The following is a 17332-nucleotide window of genomic DNA, read 5'->3' as shown; positions in this document are numbered from 1 at the left end:
CTATTAAGAATACAAAACAGTGTAATTCCAGCTCCTCAATTCTTGCTGCCCACTACCTCAGAAACACAGTCTTGTTCTTTTTAATGGAAAATATTGAAATGCTTGTGTTCCAAATAAGGGTGGAAACAAATCACAGAAAGTAAAACAAACAAACAATAAAGAAGTGCCAAGGCTCACCATTTAATACCAGCCCAGGCTGCCCAGGGCCCCATCCAACCTGGCCTTGAACACCTCCAGAGATGAGGCATCCACAGCCTCTCTGGGCAGCTGTTCCAGCACCTCACCACTCTCATAGTAAAGAGCTTCCCCCTGACATCCAACTTAAATCTTCACTGCCTCAACTTAAAACCATTTCCCCTTGTCCTGCTGTTATCTCCCCTTTCAAAGAGTTGACTCCCCTCTTTTTTATAGGCTCCCTTCAGGTACTGAAAGGCTGCAATGAGGTCACCCCACAGCCTTCTCTTCTCCAGGCAGAATAAGCCCAGCTCCCTCAGCCTGTCCTCGTAGTGGTGCTCCAGCCCTGTGATCATATTTGTGGCCCTCCTCGGGACCCTCTCCAACAGCTCTGTGTCTTTCTTGTATTGGGGGCTCCATACTTGGACACAGTACTGCAGATGGGGCCTCACAAGAGCAGAGCAGAGAGGGACAATCACCTCCCTGTCCCTGCTGGCCACCCCTCTTCTGATGGAGCCCAGGATACCATTTGCTTTCCGAGCTGCAAGAGCACACTGCTGGCTCACGTTAAGTCTGTCATCCACCAGGACCCCCAGGTCCTTCTCTGCAGGGCTACTCTCAAGGACTGCTCCTCCCAGTCTGTATAAATGCCTGGGATTCCTGTGGCCCAAGTCACCTCCTGCATTTTCCAAATGCATTTAATACTTTATTCGTCATTAAGTAGCTGGTTAATATTGTACTATATCTGCATATGGAGCAGACTGAAGTTGCTACGTGTGCTTGGAGAAACAGTGCTGAGGAGCACATATAGGTGATGTAACACTACAACTGAAATCCTACCCTCATCATCTGTTTAAAGGAATACTCACAGTATCTGAAGAGAAAATGGGCTTGCAATTGAGAAAGCTTTCAAAGTGATTATGATATATTATTATTATTTCGGAGCTCTATCTGTCAAATATGCATTTTTAAAATGAACACTGTTTGCATCTACAACACCGATTACAAAAGAACAAGTCCAGGTACATCCATACTGACACTACAGACAAGGTACTAACAGACACCAGTGTTCACCTCGGCATATATGGTTCCCATGTCCCCAGAGTAGCTAAATTCCTTTTCCATTGATAGAAACAACACATTCATTCTAAGTGTATTACTGTACAGTGCAGAATTTGCTCTGACTTACCCAAGAGCCATCTGTACAGCAGAACTAACATTCAATGAAATGAACAGTGGCTGGCATGAAGGGAAGGGGTGAACAAGCCACAGACTCTAGCAGAGATTTCTTTTGATCGGAGCAACTGTTTCTGACTTTTGTTCAGTGTCTTAAGATGAAAAAAAATATGTCTGTGTCACAGTGGAGACGGAAGCTGGCAGCTGTAGTATGCCTGGACTATTTTTTAATGAATACTGTTGTTTGCAGGGTACTACGGGATCATACAAAACGTGGCTTTGTATTGTTTCTCTGTTAGCTGTAAGTGGTGTGGGTTAAAGCAAACAAACAGGAAAAGCAGAACTGACTTCACTGAAGAATGGTTTGGAGCCATACACTTGTGTAGCAGGGCAAAGGGGACGTGTCAGGGGAATCGCTGGAGGGGACTGGGAGCAGTTGCTTTAAAACTCCAGGCTTTAAAAATATATCTACATCTTTATGTTATATATGGAAGGGTACTGGGCTGGAGGGAGGAAAGGATGCCTAAGAGGTGCTCACCTTGTATTCTCTCCATTGTTTAGTGAATGCTATTGTGAAATCCGGAGATCTATAGGTGTATTTATTTTGGAATAGGAGTACTCTGTTCTGTTTTGGATTAAACCTCTCCAGAGCTGCGCTTGCCACTGCTGCGGGCAACACTTGCAGGCTGCACTGAGCAGTGTGGTGAAACAGGCTGCAGGCATGAACGGGGGGAGCGTTTCTCCACAGCCTTCATCTGTTAGGAGGGGATGGTGACCGGAAGCCACCAGTGACATCAGTAGGGAGAAACTAGAGAGAAGGGAAAAAGCATCACTGTTCTGTAATGAGATAATGCAAAGTTACCCCAACAGCTGGGCAGGGAGAACTGTGGGCTGGGAACTGGGTAACACCCTTAAGCCCTATCACAGAATTACTAATGATTCTGTAGGGTGCATTCCCATTCCCACACTTTGATTTAGCAACACAGCTCTCATCATTATCATCACTCATTTTATGCCACTCTTACTTTTCAGGTAACTAGAGGAAAGTTTTTTTATAGGAGAAAAACAGCCTGAAGTCTTACTCTGCCAGTAAGCAGGGATTCATCATGTAAGAAGTCTTTCTAGGCTGTCACATTTATATTATTCTTTGGAGGCCTGGTTGGGAAAGGTGACAAATAAAATCAAAAAGGACAAAGAAGTCAGCACAGCACAGTGTGCAGGAGATACCCTAAGCAGAGCAAGTAGACTGGATGACACACTTGGGGTGAAACAGAAGCGGTAAAAAGTAATTTTATCTCAGCATTTGCTTTGGCTGACTTCTGAGTCGCCAACATATTAATGGCTCATCCCCTAGCAACTACAGAGCTTCCAACATGCAACTATTCTTTGGTCATAAAGACAAAAAATGGAGTTTGCCAGAACAGAGCTACCCCATTCTGGGATGCTGACAACAGTCCCAGACTGTCCATATGCTCTGCTGCACTCAGAAGTGGTAAAGCAACATTTTTGCTCCTGCTGGGGCTGGTGGTATCCCTGTGGTTGTTATTGTTTCCATCCAGACCCTCTACTCTTCCCCAGAGCTCGCACCCGTTCTGTTTCAGGCTGTACTGATAGCAATGTCACAGATCCTGAGCAAAGAGTAGAAAGAACAGATGTAGCTGCTGTCGCTGCCCTGCACGCCGGTGGCAGGGCCTGACTCACTTCATTCCTAGAACGGCTCCTGTGGGACGGCTGTGGAGGGGTTTAAGGGAGAGGAACCACTGCTCCTGTGGGGTAGCTGTGGCCAGAGGTGGGCATCTGACCCACATCCCGCAGGGAGGTACAGACCTGACACCTTTGGGGCTGTGGCATCTAAGAGTAATCTCTTTTTTTTTCTGATGGGGTGCATGTAATAGATGAAATGGGGAGTGAGGAGCAAAGCAGCAAAGCACTAGCAGCTCCCTGAGCCCCATAGGGGTCAGACAGGCAGTTCTGAGTTCCTCAAGCATGAATTCAAGGCTCTGGAGGTTTTGGTGCAAATTGGGTAAAAAGTTCCCCCTAAGAGAGACTCTGCAGTTTAGCTTCCCTGTTTCTGCACAGCTTCTCAGTGCTGTTCTTGATTAGCTTAAACCTACAGTGCCATTTGAAGGGGTGGTCCCATTTTATCCCCCATCTCTCAGACTGACACTCCCATCATGTTTAAGCCCCAGCCAAATCTAGTCATGGAATGGACTGCATGGCTGAATAAATGTTGATACATAGGTTGAACGGGGAAGTAATGCTGTTGGCAACCTGGCCTCAGGTCAGCTTAAGCTGACTGTAAAACTGCACCCTTGGCTAGCATAATCTAATTCCCAAGCGTAACTCTGTGTTAAACATCCTGATATGCTAAGGCTTGCAGCAGAAGGCTTTGATATTACGTTGTCCTGGGGGATCCTGATGCACTGGATGAGCTCAGTTTGGTCAGCAGGAAAGCTGACGATAAAATACTGTTTTCTACTTCTACCCATAAGCAGCAGAGGGAGAAATTCACTGTTCTGATTCTTTTCCTAGAAAGACAATCGTGGGCAAAATACCAGTTTCTTTCTACTGTCTTCCAGAACTAACTCCTGTCACAACTGACAGTGCTTTCAGGGGAGGAGACTCAGTGCTGCATGCCTTCTTTGGGTAAGGATTTGTGTGTTAATCTGCATGTTCTCTGCCAAGGCACTTAAAGAGACTTCATTATCTACATTATCACTGTTACTCTCCTCCCTAGAAGCCAGTCTGACTTTAAAAAGAAAGGAAAATATTTTAGCTTCTTCGGCAGACCTGAAGTGAGGCTCTGCTTGTTTTTGAACTTATTCCCACTAAAACAACCAGCCTGAAGAGGCTTTCAGCTTCTTGGGGAAAAAACTTCCCTTTTACTAATAGTCACTGGCTCTGTTCATTATTTCATCAGAGGCTTTTCCCTGCTCTGCTTGCACGTTAGCATCTTCAGTGAACAGCTGTGTCATTGCTAAAGGCTGTTAATCTTGCCGTAACACCTCACTGACAGCCAGAGCCAGGGAGGCCCCCATCTTTTCTGACTTGGGCAACTTCTCATAAGTTTCTTTTTCATTTCCTATCAAAATGCTTCCCACCATAGTCTGACCTGCAGATATAGCCATAGCCTAGCACCATGCACAATAGCAGCCTGAACTGCAGCAGCACGGCTTGAAATGTTCTGCCTCTATCAGTCCTAGCGATTATAACCTAGAGAATATTCCCTAACAATGTCGAGGGACAATAAGGCACAGCTCATCAATGAGCACAATACCTGCAGCACACCCGAGCCCAGAATAGAAACTGCTCCGGCAGGTGGGACAGCTGGCTTGAATTTTTATTTAGTGGTTGTGAAAGGCACCGTGGCTTTCAGTGAGACGAGAACAGCCCTGACAGTGACAGATCCCCCATTACATTGTGCCACTGAACAGAATGAGCCACTTCAGCAGATACAGTTCATTTTTCTTAAGAGTTCTGTAATGGGTTGGAATTAGTCTAACATTTCTTTTTTTTCTTTATAAATTCCCATCACTTACCAATGCTCTGGACTTCCCCTTCGAAGGTCACCTTGACTTTCTGGAGGCCTGAGAAGTTACTGTGACTCTAGAAAAATCCAGGGCAAATTTGCATGCTGAGCTGCCTGCCTGCCTGTACAATCTGTCTTAAAACAGCCAGCACAGCAGTGGGTGCCCTGGTCAGGATTTCTATCACCCCTCACCAACGCTGGGTGCAGGGCAGTGTTTCCCAGACACAACCTGTTGTGCAATGGAAGGTGTATAGGAACACCCTTCCTTTTATGCCTTATCCTTTTACTCTCCACTGCTCAACACAATGCTCAAATTTATCCTGCTTGTGTTCAAACACAGCGCTGTGCTGAAATTCAGAACAAATTGACTTTTCCTCCAGTGTCAGTGGAAAGAGACTAAAACCACTGAGCCCACTGAAGGCTTGTGTTACTTCACAGGGGCTGTGGGTGACACAAGAAATCTCCATCAACGGTTCCTAATAGGAGACAGTAAGCAGTCAATCAACACCAGCTGTTCTGGCCTCCTCTTGGAGTCCCTGCAGCAGAGAGGTGGCCATCAGAAGTTGGCTCTGAGTTTCCCACTGCTAATACAGCCTACATTTCTCACGGAGCCTGAGCATTTCTGACAGCAGGAAGCATTTATTAACAGACTGCTGAGCAGATCAAGATGGATACAGGTTTTTTTGTTTGTTTGTTTGGACTTGGAGGTAGGTCCAGAAAGAGGAGACAAGTGGAGTTATAAAACAAACGTGACATTTTATGACCTGATCTACTGGTCCTACTGCTCCAGTACTTCAGAAGGCAGGTGCAACAGGGTCTGCGTACAGACCTGAGAACCAACGTGTAGGAGCTGTTACAGGATTTGAACTGATCATGACATTTTAATTCCAGTTTAAGTGGATTTACCCAAACGGCTATGATTATTACATTTGTTAGATCAGTCAAAACTGGGGCAAGACTAATAGGCAATCTGTGCTCAGAAATCTTTACCTAACAGTCAATATACAAGACTGTAAGTTATATCCTGGTTTGAAGACAGATGTGCAGACTATGGGTGTCAGTTAATTTAAAGTTGACTCTCAAAAATCCTGCATTATTCCCCTTCAGATCCACCTTCTGTGGGGCTGCGATTTCAAATATCCTGCTGCTTCTCCAAAGCCATCAGCGGATTTCTCCTGGGCCTGAACTGGGCCAATGACATTTTCAGATAGGCTTGGCCAGATGTAGTCGTTAAAAAAACTAGGCCAATGCAGTGTGCTGTTAATGAAAGAAACACAGACCCCGGGGGAAAATATGAACATCAGGTTATTTGGCCACCAGCTGACTCCTTATCAATAAGTGCTGTAGCAGAAGGCAGAGTTGTATTATGTGTGCTGAGAGGCCACGGTCACAAGCACAAGCACCACACTTGGGATAATAAGTCTCAGAATTATGGAACCCACATCAAAGCCATACATGCCTGGCACCCAGTTTTTTCCTTTTTTTTTTTCTTTACTTCTTCTTTCCCCATTACACCCAAATAACCACCCTAGCTGACTTGCACTGTGCTGAGCCCTGGGAGCTGGAACTGCCTGGCCAGAATGGCTGCAGGACCAGGACTTGTGTGAAGGCAGAACTTGCTGGCTGGCTGTCCTTGCCCTGAGTCACTTTCAGACGATCGCAAGCTACAAATTTTTTCCCTCTCATAAGAAGGAAGAGCATAAAAAAACTGGCTGAATATGTGATGTAACCTAAAATGAAGGAAGAACACACTCAGCCTAGATCTGAGTGTGCTTTGGGAAGTCTGCCTTGTTCGCTCTGACCGAAGTCTGTGTCCGGAACTCGGAGCCAGACAGCTAAGAGAAGCCCGACTATTATTTAAAGGATTGGTAAGGTCACAGCAGCCTGAGCCTCTCGGGTCTGAATTAATCTCTTTGGTGAAGCAGCCTGCTCGCACTCAGCTGCATGTGCTCACAGGTGCATTTGTGTAGAGCAATGCCATCCAGTGGTTGCTCAGCTTCATCACAAAGCCACCGGCTCCTTCCTCAGGGACAAGCTGAAATGTTGCTGCTCTGCTCCCAGCCAAGGCAGACCTCAGATACTAAGAGACTGTGAAAGTGACCAGCTTGATTGTTTCCAGCTCCTCAGTCCTTTTTCATGTAAATCTGAGGTATGTTTTAAATAGGAACGACTTGAAAATGTTAAAAGATGTTTTGGGGAAATGATATTTTATGTATGCAGTCCAAATATACAAACTTATGATCAGGCCTGGATTTCGGTGTGAGGAGTAGCTACATGGAGTCATGTGGAAAATTATGCTGATTTCTAACTGAAAAATGCAGTCTTCAAAAGAAACTTTCTCGCTGGCCTAATCCCAGGAGATACTGAGTTTGCTCCCTGGGACGTTTTTGCTTGAGGAAGATGTCCAGAGATAGGAATGGACCACAGCTGAGCTGAGCAGAGCCTTTCTCCATCAACGTAACATTTTAAAGAGCTCCGGTATTGCTGCTTACCCAAGAAGGCAGCACTTGGAGAGGCATTAACTATACCCGGGTGCATCCCCTCTCTTGCCTTCTCCCAAGGAGAGATACGTTAAAACTCCACAGAGGATAAATTAAGATCTCAGCAGTTTTTGCCTGTTGCACTCCCCACGTCAGACATAATTGCATGGCTCTTGACAAGGAGGATTTATCATATTAAATACCATGGATGGAGCTAGAGCAACTGTTCAGCTTGCAAAGCATCACCTGGCCTGCTGGATATAGCCTGTCCCCAGGGCACTCAACTTTCTACAGGCTGCAAAGCTGCACTGCAGAGCCTGCTCTCACTGAGGGGCTGCCCTTCTCAGCCAGGTACTGTACGCCACAGGTCTGACCCTCCTTCAGGCCTCAGCCCCCTCGTGCTCCACCAGGTGCCCATGTACTGCTGTGTTTCAGAGTTGCATCACTCCTGCTCTGTAGTACAAATTCCAATCAGGCGTGACAAAGCCCACTGGGTGCTGCTGACAACAGGTGTCTCATTAAACATCTCTCAACCTTACAGGCATTCACATTGACAAGAACCAAACTCACACTCAATCACAGCTTAATCACAGCCAAACTCTATTAACAAGTCATACTAATTACCAACTTCTAACAATTTCTCAGGTTCAGAGGCAAAATATCCTTTCTTTATAGATGAAAACCGACTTGTGATACTCCAGCTCTGGCCATAATTAGGTCCTTTTAAACAAAACAAACCAAAAATAAAAATTCAGACAGATCCCTTTGTCATAATGGTCCTGAAAGTACAGTTGTACAATGACATGTTTTGTTTGTTTTAATTTCGTATCTGCTATGTTGCCCACAAGGGTCCAATTAGCTTGTTACAGATGCTTGTACCAGTTTTATCCACTTGTCTTTTTTTATTTTTTTTAAGAGGGGTAACTTGTAGCACAGATTGCTGGCCTGCAGGCATCCAGAGATCAACAACCAGCTTCCTGTGATACCAAGCCCCCTGTGAAACAGGCAGCCCTTACTCACAGCATTCATAATGCAAAGGGTAAAAATGAACAAGGGAGGGAGGGGCTTGCACTGGATTTTGGATTCTTGTGAAACAATCTGGTGTGTTCGAAAGTGGCCTAAAGATGGCAATTCTGCCACGGCTTGGAAATTAAATTGCAGGTTTTATTTTTAATAGCATAAAGTGCTGCCTTGCAGTAAAATACACAGCTCTTAAGTTGTGGCTTTGAATTGTATGTCAGTATTTCTTCTTGTCCCCTGGTATGTTTAGCACACGTGTAATTCTGCGTTAACTGGGATGCTTTTCTCCATTGTGTGGCTGTATTGAGTGCCCGAGTACTCGAGAACTCACTTGTGTAATCAATATGCTTACAAAAGGGTGCACATAAGTAACAGAAAGAATCTGACTTGAACTGACAGTGGGGGTATCACAGTGAAGGCAAATGTCTCATCCTTAACTCATGCTGCTGCTGGAGAGGAAGAAAACCCAACAGATTGAGTTAAAGGCTAACATAACATTTCCTACCATATTCTCAGCAGCGCTGTTCGAGGGAGAAAGCCTCCACCCAGTATCTGCTATGCAAAACCCAGGAGGTAGTTGTTCATGGGTTTAGTTTGCTTTTCCTCTCCTTAATTTTAAAAGGAAATTTTATTTCTCATGGAAGATTACAATGACAGCTGAGCAGAGAATCACCATCTTGAGCCTTAGTACCGTTAATTATTTTTACCTCAGCAGCAGGTAGTTTTACTTCTTCAACGAGGCGATGCAGGATGAACACAGGATGCCTGAAACTCCTGGGACAGGTCTGCATTTCCCAAAGGAGGGCTGGTGTGATGTGTGTGGTATCCTGGTTTGGTTCACCTTGAGGTTCATTACTTGATGTGGCAGTTCCATGGAGCCACAGGCAACCACAAGGACCTGTAGGGAGAAGAGTGGCACTGGGTAATGTGCCTACTTTCACTCCCCTCGGCATAGCCCCATGAGCTCTGTCCTTCACTTGCCCGTGGTGCTGGAGCCCAGCTGTGTGACCCCAGTGTGATGAAGACTAACACAACAGGTAACAGTGGTGGAAGGGGAGAATTACTTCAAAAATTAGTACCTGGCAGGAGCTGGATGGCTTGGTTTTAAGGTTCAGTGTTGAAGGCTTCATCTTCTAAGGACACAGTGTTCTCATCATGACAGTGCCATCCTCCTTCACAGTGTTCTCATCATGACAGTGCCGTCCTCCTTCATCCCAATGCTGACTGGGTATGATGAACTGAGCGGGCCCTGCATAGGATGAAACACAGGAGACTGTGGAGCAAACCACTGCTTTTCCAGATACCATGCATAATACAAAGCAAAGCTTTTTCTGTAGTTTCCAGGCTGAAGATGGATTGGCACAGCATTTCCTTGCTCATCAGCCTCTGGCATGAGCTGGCAGAGGTATTCCAAATGCAGTTCAGCAAGGAAACGTACCACAGAGGGGTGGGATACAGTTGAGTAAAGCTGCTGGTGAGGAACGGGGAAATCCTGGTGAGGGTACAGGTGGGCACATCTTGTACCTGATGGCACAGAGAGTCTTATCATTAGCGGTACAGCAGCACTGGTACTGCGAAAGTGTCACCTCTAATGAGGGTCATTAAAAATAGACCTGGTTGCAGTGGCCAGCCTAGCAATGGCAAGAGGCACCTGTCATCCCAGGGTAGGTCTGAGGCTCTCACACAAGGAGAAATAGAAGCGTATGGTACAATTCTGTTTGAACAGCAGGAGGAACAAAGAAAGGTCTCTGTTCAAAGCCATAGGCAGGTTAGGAGACCAGGAGAACCACGACAACATTCATGCAGTGCTCCATCAGGGGAAAATGGAGTTCTCTGCCCAGCTGTAGTTGCGATCCTCCTTATAACAGGCTGCTTCAGATCAGAGCATAACAAGCTTTTTTTTCCCTAGGATTTGCCAGATTCGGTTTGGAAGAGGCTAGCAGGGGCTGATGCAGGCTGCAAAGATTAGTTCTGGTTCCAGCATTTCTTCAGCCCTGCCACAGCAGCAGAGTGCAAACGCAGGGCTGATGGCATCTGTCTGTCTGGGGAGGGCACGCAACCAGCAACAGCCCTTCCTAGTTTTGAACTTTGGAGTGGAGACTTCTTTGTTCCCCACGTGTTTAGTGCTCCTGAAGTTTAAAAAGAATAAATCAGAACAACTGGAGCTTTACTATTCTGTAGAGTGGTTGCTTCTGATCAGAAACTGAAATCCCACTCCGTACTCCTCCAGTGTGGAAATCTGTCAGGTAAACAGAAATCACCTCATAAAAGCCCCTAAACAGCTCTGTTTTATATTTTAATTGAGGAACAGAACATTTTAAGTGCTTTTATTGGGTGGCGCCTGCTGAATGACAGATGTCCACGGCGGAGTAATGCTGAGCACACTTTCATAAAACAGGGCAATTCCTTGCTTAAAACACTTACAATTAAAGGCTTGATTGAATAACAACAAGTTCTGTGCATGGAGCTCATTTCTGCACTTGTTTGTGCACCTGAATCAGGCTGCGATCATTCGGGAGGCTGGATATGAGGTGCCAGTTGCTTTGTTCAGTGACCAAACAGTGCTCACGGGCACAGCTGGAAACGTGCCTTTGATTTTTCACCGACAGAGATAAGGTATGCTGTGCTGTGCTGTGCTGTGCTGCACTGCGAGACTTGCTAATGCCCTCACTTCAGCTGGGAGGCTGAAGTTACACGTTAGGAACGATCCCAGTTTGTAAACAGGCAGAGATATTTTAAAATGAATGGTAATCCTTAGCAGCTGTCAAAGTCTTAAGTAATTTCTGCTTTATTTTTTTATCTAACTCCCGTGACCCTTATTACTTTGATACCTGTCTGTCTGTGCACCGATTCTCACAATGTCTAAAGGAAGTCGGGCTGGCATTAGTACTATTTTATCCATCCGTATTATTTTATCCAGGGAACTGAGGCATGGAGAGATCAGTGACTTGTCCAAGGATATTCTTCAAAAAGGGGTCCCAGTGCTCTGAACACATGACCGATCTTGGGACAGTATTTATGACTTTGCCTTGTAGAAACACTCAAAGCATGGAACAACCAACAGCAAACTGGATGATAGGGAACAAACTGCAGACTGCCATTCTAGCAACTTCAGTTCGAAAGGATTTCAAGTTTTACCCCTACTGAGCTGGAAGAAAGACCATGTCTAACCTGGTATCACTGTGAAGTTGTGATGGCACAGAAAATCCTAACAGTGAGCACCTAAACATAGGAAAAAGGCCCCACATCTCTTTGAAGAGATGAATCCACAAAGTAAATCCTGTCACAGCAGAAAATGTGTCATGGGAAAATCTTACGGATACAATCCAGGATGAGAACATGCATATGGATGCAAAATGAAATGCAATCAAACGAGATAACACATATACCAGCACTGAAGAAAACGCACAGCACACTCACAAGAAAAGATTAAATCCAAGGGGGTCTGAGGACATCTGAGCAGTCCCCGGTGACTGCATTTTGGCAGGAATATTATGGAGGTTTCCAAAAAAGGATGCAGGAAGATGCTGCAGAAATTAAATGAGGAGTAAATGAAGTATAAGGGCTGGTCAGTTACAGAACTAAATGGAAGACGTGTCAAACCCGGCCCCAGTGTGGAAAGACAAAGCGGGTACTGCGTGATTAGTTTGTCTGCTACTCAAACGTTACCCTGTAGTTCCATCTTTCCTTCTTCAGTGTGCTCTGCAGGCAGTGATTTTCAAGTTGCTGGTTTGCAGACCCAAAGTACGTGCATCTCAGTTCAGGGCAAACAAAAGTGTAGAACAGCTTTACTTGCAAAATCTTTGTCAGTGGGGGAATATCCTCTGGTTGAAAGGAAAAGCAGTGTGATTCAGAGGCTGGTGTGAATATGTAAGGAGCTCAGAATTTAATAAAACATACCTTCTTTGTGGCATGAGTGACTGAGCTCAGTCTTGCTCAACATCCTTGAATTTTATCAGCTACTCTACATTTAAGTGACAACACAAAACCTTCTGCAGGTTTAAGAAGGGAGGAAACTTTCACAAGTCTTTTGCTGGGTACTGGCAGTGATTCTGGCAATAGGCAAAGCTGCTCAAACCCCTTTATTCTGAGCTGCGGAGGAAGATGTTCCTAAATTCTTCTGCTTCGTCCTTGGAAGGCCAATGGCCTATTCTGGTGACTCCCCACATCTCCCATATAAATCAGAGAAGACCAACTAGTGTTGACATTTAACTACTGCAGTGCCTCAAAATTCTCACAGTCTCCACCACAAGCTTTCTACTGTTGCTGAAGCAGTGAGCCCGATATTTCCACAGAAAATCTTAGTGAGCCCATCCAGCAGCAGCCAGGAAAGCAACATGTCTCTTCAGAACGTAGAATTGTAGAATCATAGCATCATGGGACAGCTGTGGTTATGGTGGGATTATGGAGAATGACAGACAAAAGTGAGGACAAGTGCAGGCAGTCCAAGAAGAATGTGACCCAGTCCTGAGTCCAGTAACTGTTCAGTGTCCCTCTGCCTGCCGCAGGCTGTGAGATGGTTTGGAGCTTTCTACAAGTCTTATTCCACATGCCCCACTCCAGCTATAGGAGCAAAGAGCCATTTCCAGCTACTTATAAACCCAGCATAGTGGGAAAAATAAATCATGTTTTGGGGCTGTTATTCTCTAAAGAAAACAAGTGGCCTAATCCTGCGCCTGCAGTCACGACTGAACTCAGCACAAGCAAAGGAGCTAGGCTGGAAGCATGTGCTGAGGGAGGTGATGAGGATCTGGCTTGCACAGCTGCCTTTGCAAAGGGTCAAGACAATCTCACACAGGGCACAACTCTGTTAGTTTTGTTCTGGTCTTTTTTTTTTTTTAAGAGCATTAGCTCTTTTCTGAAAATGATATTCTGTTGTGTGTGAGAAATGAGAACAGGCCAGTCCAAAGGGAAAGAGTGCAGTGCATCGGCTACAAGCCTAAATAAACACCAAGGTCTGAAGATGCCTGGCTCAATTTTGTTTTACAGAGCTTTATTTCATGAATCTTTCCCTTTCATTATTAACCATTCACAGCTGCTATACATGGAATAATAATAAAAATGTATTCATTGTTCATAATAAAAGTTCATATTCCTTGTAGAAATGGTATAATTGGTGATCAGGATGTATATTTCTCCTAAAAGTTACTAGGGCTTTCTGAGTATAAGCACAGCCCCCACATTCCCTGTGTTCAGGGGGATGTGTTTGTTCAGCCTTGGCGATGGACTGAGGTGGTGCAGCAGAAATGCTAAGTCACGGCCTGAAGCAGTGATTGAGCACCTGGTGGGAAGGCAGGGCCAACCCAGGGAAGCTCAGGTGCATGCATGCAATGCAATGCACCTGAGTGACCAGAAAGGGTGGAGCCAGGATCCAGCCCTTCCCAGACCTCTTTAAAGGTTGGCAGTTGAGACAAGGGTAGCTCACTGGAGATTCCTGCCTGCTGCAGGCCTTCTGAAGGTAAGCAGCTTCTTTTCTTTATTTCTATATCTGTGGCTGCTGAATTTGGGCTTCTCATCCTCTGCTGTAGCCGAAGACTTTGCAACCCTGCTATTATCGCTGTATTTTCCATCATATTATAGCATTACAGGCATCCTCTGCCATCCTGCAGCAACAGCCTTGGCTGTGACAGTGGCAGTCCTTGATTGTGCCCCACTGAGTGTGTTGTGGGTTTTCATGAAGATGCAGCTAGGGCTTGAGTCAAAGTACAGCAAAGCTGAAGTGAATCTTTTCAGGGAAGCTGGGATGTGATATGTTCCTGGGTTTCTTTGACAATGAAAAAATGAGTCTTTTTGCCATATTCCCCAGGTGTTCTCCTAGATGTCTACCAGTTAGCCCCTTGCTTCCTGCCTGCAATTAGCACTTACATTGTTGCAAAGGGAGATGAGATTCACTCTCTGCCATCCTCCTTCAGAAATCGCTCACACCTTTCCTACTGGGTGGGAATATGAACTGTGGGTTAAGGAAGATTCTAGTAGTGGAATTAAATTTGCAAACAATCCTACCCCCCACTTCTCTTCTTCTATTAGATGTTGGTCCTTATCATGCTGTATGAGCATGTGAGCACAGAAGCCCACAAACAGCATTTGGTTCAGCAAGGCTCTAAATTTCCATGACTCCGTTCACCCCCTGGAGTTACTGAGGCACAAATTGGTCCCCATGCATTTCACACAGGGTAGCTGCAGCTGGATAAGTGCCTGCTATTTTGGTGGAGAAGCAGGGTGAGTAGAAAGCTGGGAGTATGTGACTGCTGACCTTAATTAGAGGAGATAAAAATGTAGAAACATGATTCCTCTGAAAACCAAGGAAGGTCTTATCATCGAGTGTTTCCACATGGATGCCGTTGAGAAGAGGTCAAGCATTTTCTATATACTTTAAGTAAACAGCAGATTGTGAGTTCATAGCCTGGACTGGATTTGAGCAGCCTTTGTATTCTGCAACATCATAATTCAGTCTTATGTACTTAAGATTTGATTGATATCCACCAACATTATTACCTGAGATTTGCTAGGGAACACAGTGGCGATTAAGAGCTTGCTAGTGAAGCTATGCCTGGTGTCACGTATGGCTAACCCCAGGCTGGGACTGGGCCTTGGGTTCCCACTTTAGCAGAGGAAGAATGATGGTTTCTCCTAGGAGTCACTGTTGTTGGTGGCTTTTATCTGATAAGATGCATCTTCCAATCTTCCCTGTCATGTAAGAAATGCATATGATCTGCAAAATCAAATTTGCTAAATGAGAAATGAGTTATATGTCAGGAGCAGAGTGCTCCAAATAAGGCAGTTTATTTACACACTACTAATGAAGCATATCATGCCATGCTAAGATATAAGAGAAAAAAATCCCGTGTTCTTTCTTGCAGTTATCCAGGCTGAAGGTTAAGACTGAATGTAGTGGCTTTGTACCAAAACCAGCTCAGTTTCCCTACCTGGAAATGGGATGACAACTAAATCAAGAATTGCAGTCTTATATCTGCAGATTTAGTTCTACCAGCATTGCCACCTATGCTTACATTATCAGGTAACAGCATTCATCACAGATGCTCCACATTCCTTCCATGTCCTCACAAGATGTCCTGTTTGCAGACAGGGAAATGGAGTCACGGAGCTATGATCCAAGCCCACGCAACCCAAAGGCAGACCATCCTGAGCCCCCAGTTAGACCCAGCAGACCTAGTAACTTCTACAGCTATTACAAGCAGGAAGAAAGGGCAGGAGTGTGCTTAGGGCATAACTGGAAACAGATGAGTCACTGTAAGTATTCCTATTCTTCACATGAGGACTGGAAGCGTTGGTGCCCAAATTATTTAGGTGTATTGCTGGGAGGAAGGAATGAGGCATGAAACATAGGAACTTCATCCTCTCAACTTGCAAGTCGAGCAATAAAGCTCTAGGTGCAGCCAAAGCAAAAATCCCTTTTTCCTGGTCTGTATCTGCCTGCGAAAAGGAAAAAGAAAGGGCAGCTGATTTGTGAGTGTATTCCTGCTAGAACTGTAGATTTGAAAGCTGTGTCCTTGATTAAAGTGGGGAATGCAATTGCACATGCCATTAATTATTACTGATAAGCCAAAGTAGTGATGAAGCCAAATAAAAATCTCCTGCCACTGCGATAAGGATCTGGGAAAAAGAAAAACCCAGGAGCCTCCAGTCTATCAGCATTCCTTTTTTTTTTTCCTTCTTTTTTTGGTGAAATGTGTCTGAATTGCTAGGCCTCCAAACCTGGTGTATACTCCAAGTAGGTGATATCTATAGGTGCAGATCAAGAGAGATGGAGTTTATCTACACAGACAGCAAAAAGCAGCTTACAGCCCCTCTAACATGTGACCAGTCTCAATTATGGCTTCTTCCCTATGACATCAGTATGCGATGGAGGATCTCACTTTTTTTCTCTTGCCAGAGGCAAACGAATACATTACCCAGCAGTGAGGCGTGGGGCAGCGGATGTGTAACTCTGGGGTGATTTGGATTCCACGCTCGCGTGGGGGTGTGAGCCAACCTCAGAAGTCATTTTCACTGATGCTGACACATACGGCATCCCTCAGAGATCTGTCTATCAAACTGCAACATGCTATGCAGAAAAATTAGATTACTCATGCTACAATAAAGAAGGGAAGATGACAATGAGAGAAGAAGCTTCAAAATGTAACAGCTATTTATGAAATGAGTATGAATCCTAACAATGGAGAAGTATCCAAGAGACTTCTTATTTATTTATTTTAGCTCTTGCAAGCCATTTCAAGGAGAGTGAGTTGGAAAGATCCTATTAATTCAGACACTGCCTCTAGAAAACAAACAGCACTTCATCATGATTGTCACATTACGGTTATTGTGAAATACCATCTTAAGTACTCATTATGATTTTGCTGCTGGTCTTGCTGCTCTCAGCAGCAGGGTTTCCTTTGGCTTTGCTAAGTGCAGGATCAGGCCATCTCTTTTCTTTCTATGAATTGCAAATGGACTGCTCACGTGCCAGCTGAGTAACTAGGCAAAGTTCACTGTGCTCAGTTCAAAGCATGCAAGATGAAGCTCAGGGCATTTCACTCGCAGTATTTGCAGAGTTCCTCAGGTCTACAAAAGTGTTAAAGTGGTTTAATACAAAATCCATAAGACAAACGTTATGCAGCTATGTGTGAAGCCCTGTCCAATAAAATCTATTTCTTTGGGAAAAAAATACAAAGTAGTAAAACATATTTTGTATAGAAAAGAAAAGGCTATGTGAAGCTTAGGAAAATCCTATAAATCAGAATGCTGAACAGCTTCAGGAAAGGAGATTTAAAATAAATCTGTGGAAGAACATACACACACAGACAGATGGAAATGGATCTGGACAAGTGCTGAGGTTAGAACATCTCAGACAGCACTTGCAGGACTAGTTTTACAATACCAGAGAATGAGAAGGTTTGGCTGAATGCTGATGTTTCTTCTGTAGTAATAACAAACCTATGCTGGGGTTTCC

The 17332-nt window shown here is 44.8% G+C and overlaps 1 protein-coding gene and 1 long non-coding RNA gene across 15 annotated transcripts in view; one reads left to right on the top strand and one right to left on the bottom strand.

Moving 5' to 3' along the window:
* LOC112533186 overlaps positions 1-17332 on the bottom strand; it is a 113497-nt gene that overhangs the window by 28290 nt on the left and 67875 nt on the right. For all 7 annotated transcript variants that reach the window (XR_005862597.2, XR_005862598.2, XR_005862602.2 and 4 more), the window contains exons 2-3: positions 9459-9628; positions 9087-9277 (exon numbers count right to left, since the gene is read on the bottom strand). This is a non-coding gene — a long non-coding RNA (uncharacterized LOC112533186). The remainder of the gene's footprint in view (positions 1-9086; positions 9278-9458; positions 9629-17332) is intronic.
* Positions 1-17332, top strand: part of FAM169B (family with sequence similarity 169 member B) — a 266727-nt gene that overhangs the window by 240576 nt on the left and 8819 nt on the right. For 2 of the 8 annotated variants that reach the window (XR_005862588.2, XR_005862592.2), the window contains exon 15: positions 3930-3996. The exons of the other annotated variants lie outside the window; for them this stretch is intronic. The gene's annotated coding sequence lies outside the window, so the exon portion shown is untranslated. The remainder of the gene's footprint in view (positions 1-3929; positions 3997-17332) is intronic. 8 annotated transcript variants of the gene reach the window in all.

This window comes from Gallus gallus, chromosome 10 (genome assembly GCF_016699485.2).
Source record: "Gallus gallus isolate bGalGal1 chromosome 10, bGalGal1.mat.broiler.GRCg7b, whole genome shotgun sequence".
NCBI classification, from domain to species: Eukaryota; Metazoa; Chordata; class Aves; order Galliformes; family Phasianidae; genus Gallus; species Gallus gallus.
The sequence above is the reverse complement of the archived record's forward strand: the minus strand, read 5'-3'. Positions and strand labels throughout refer to the sequence as shown.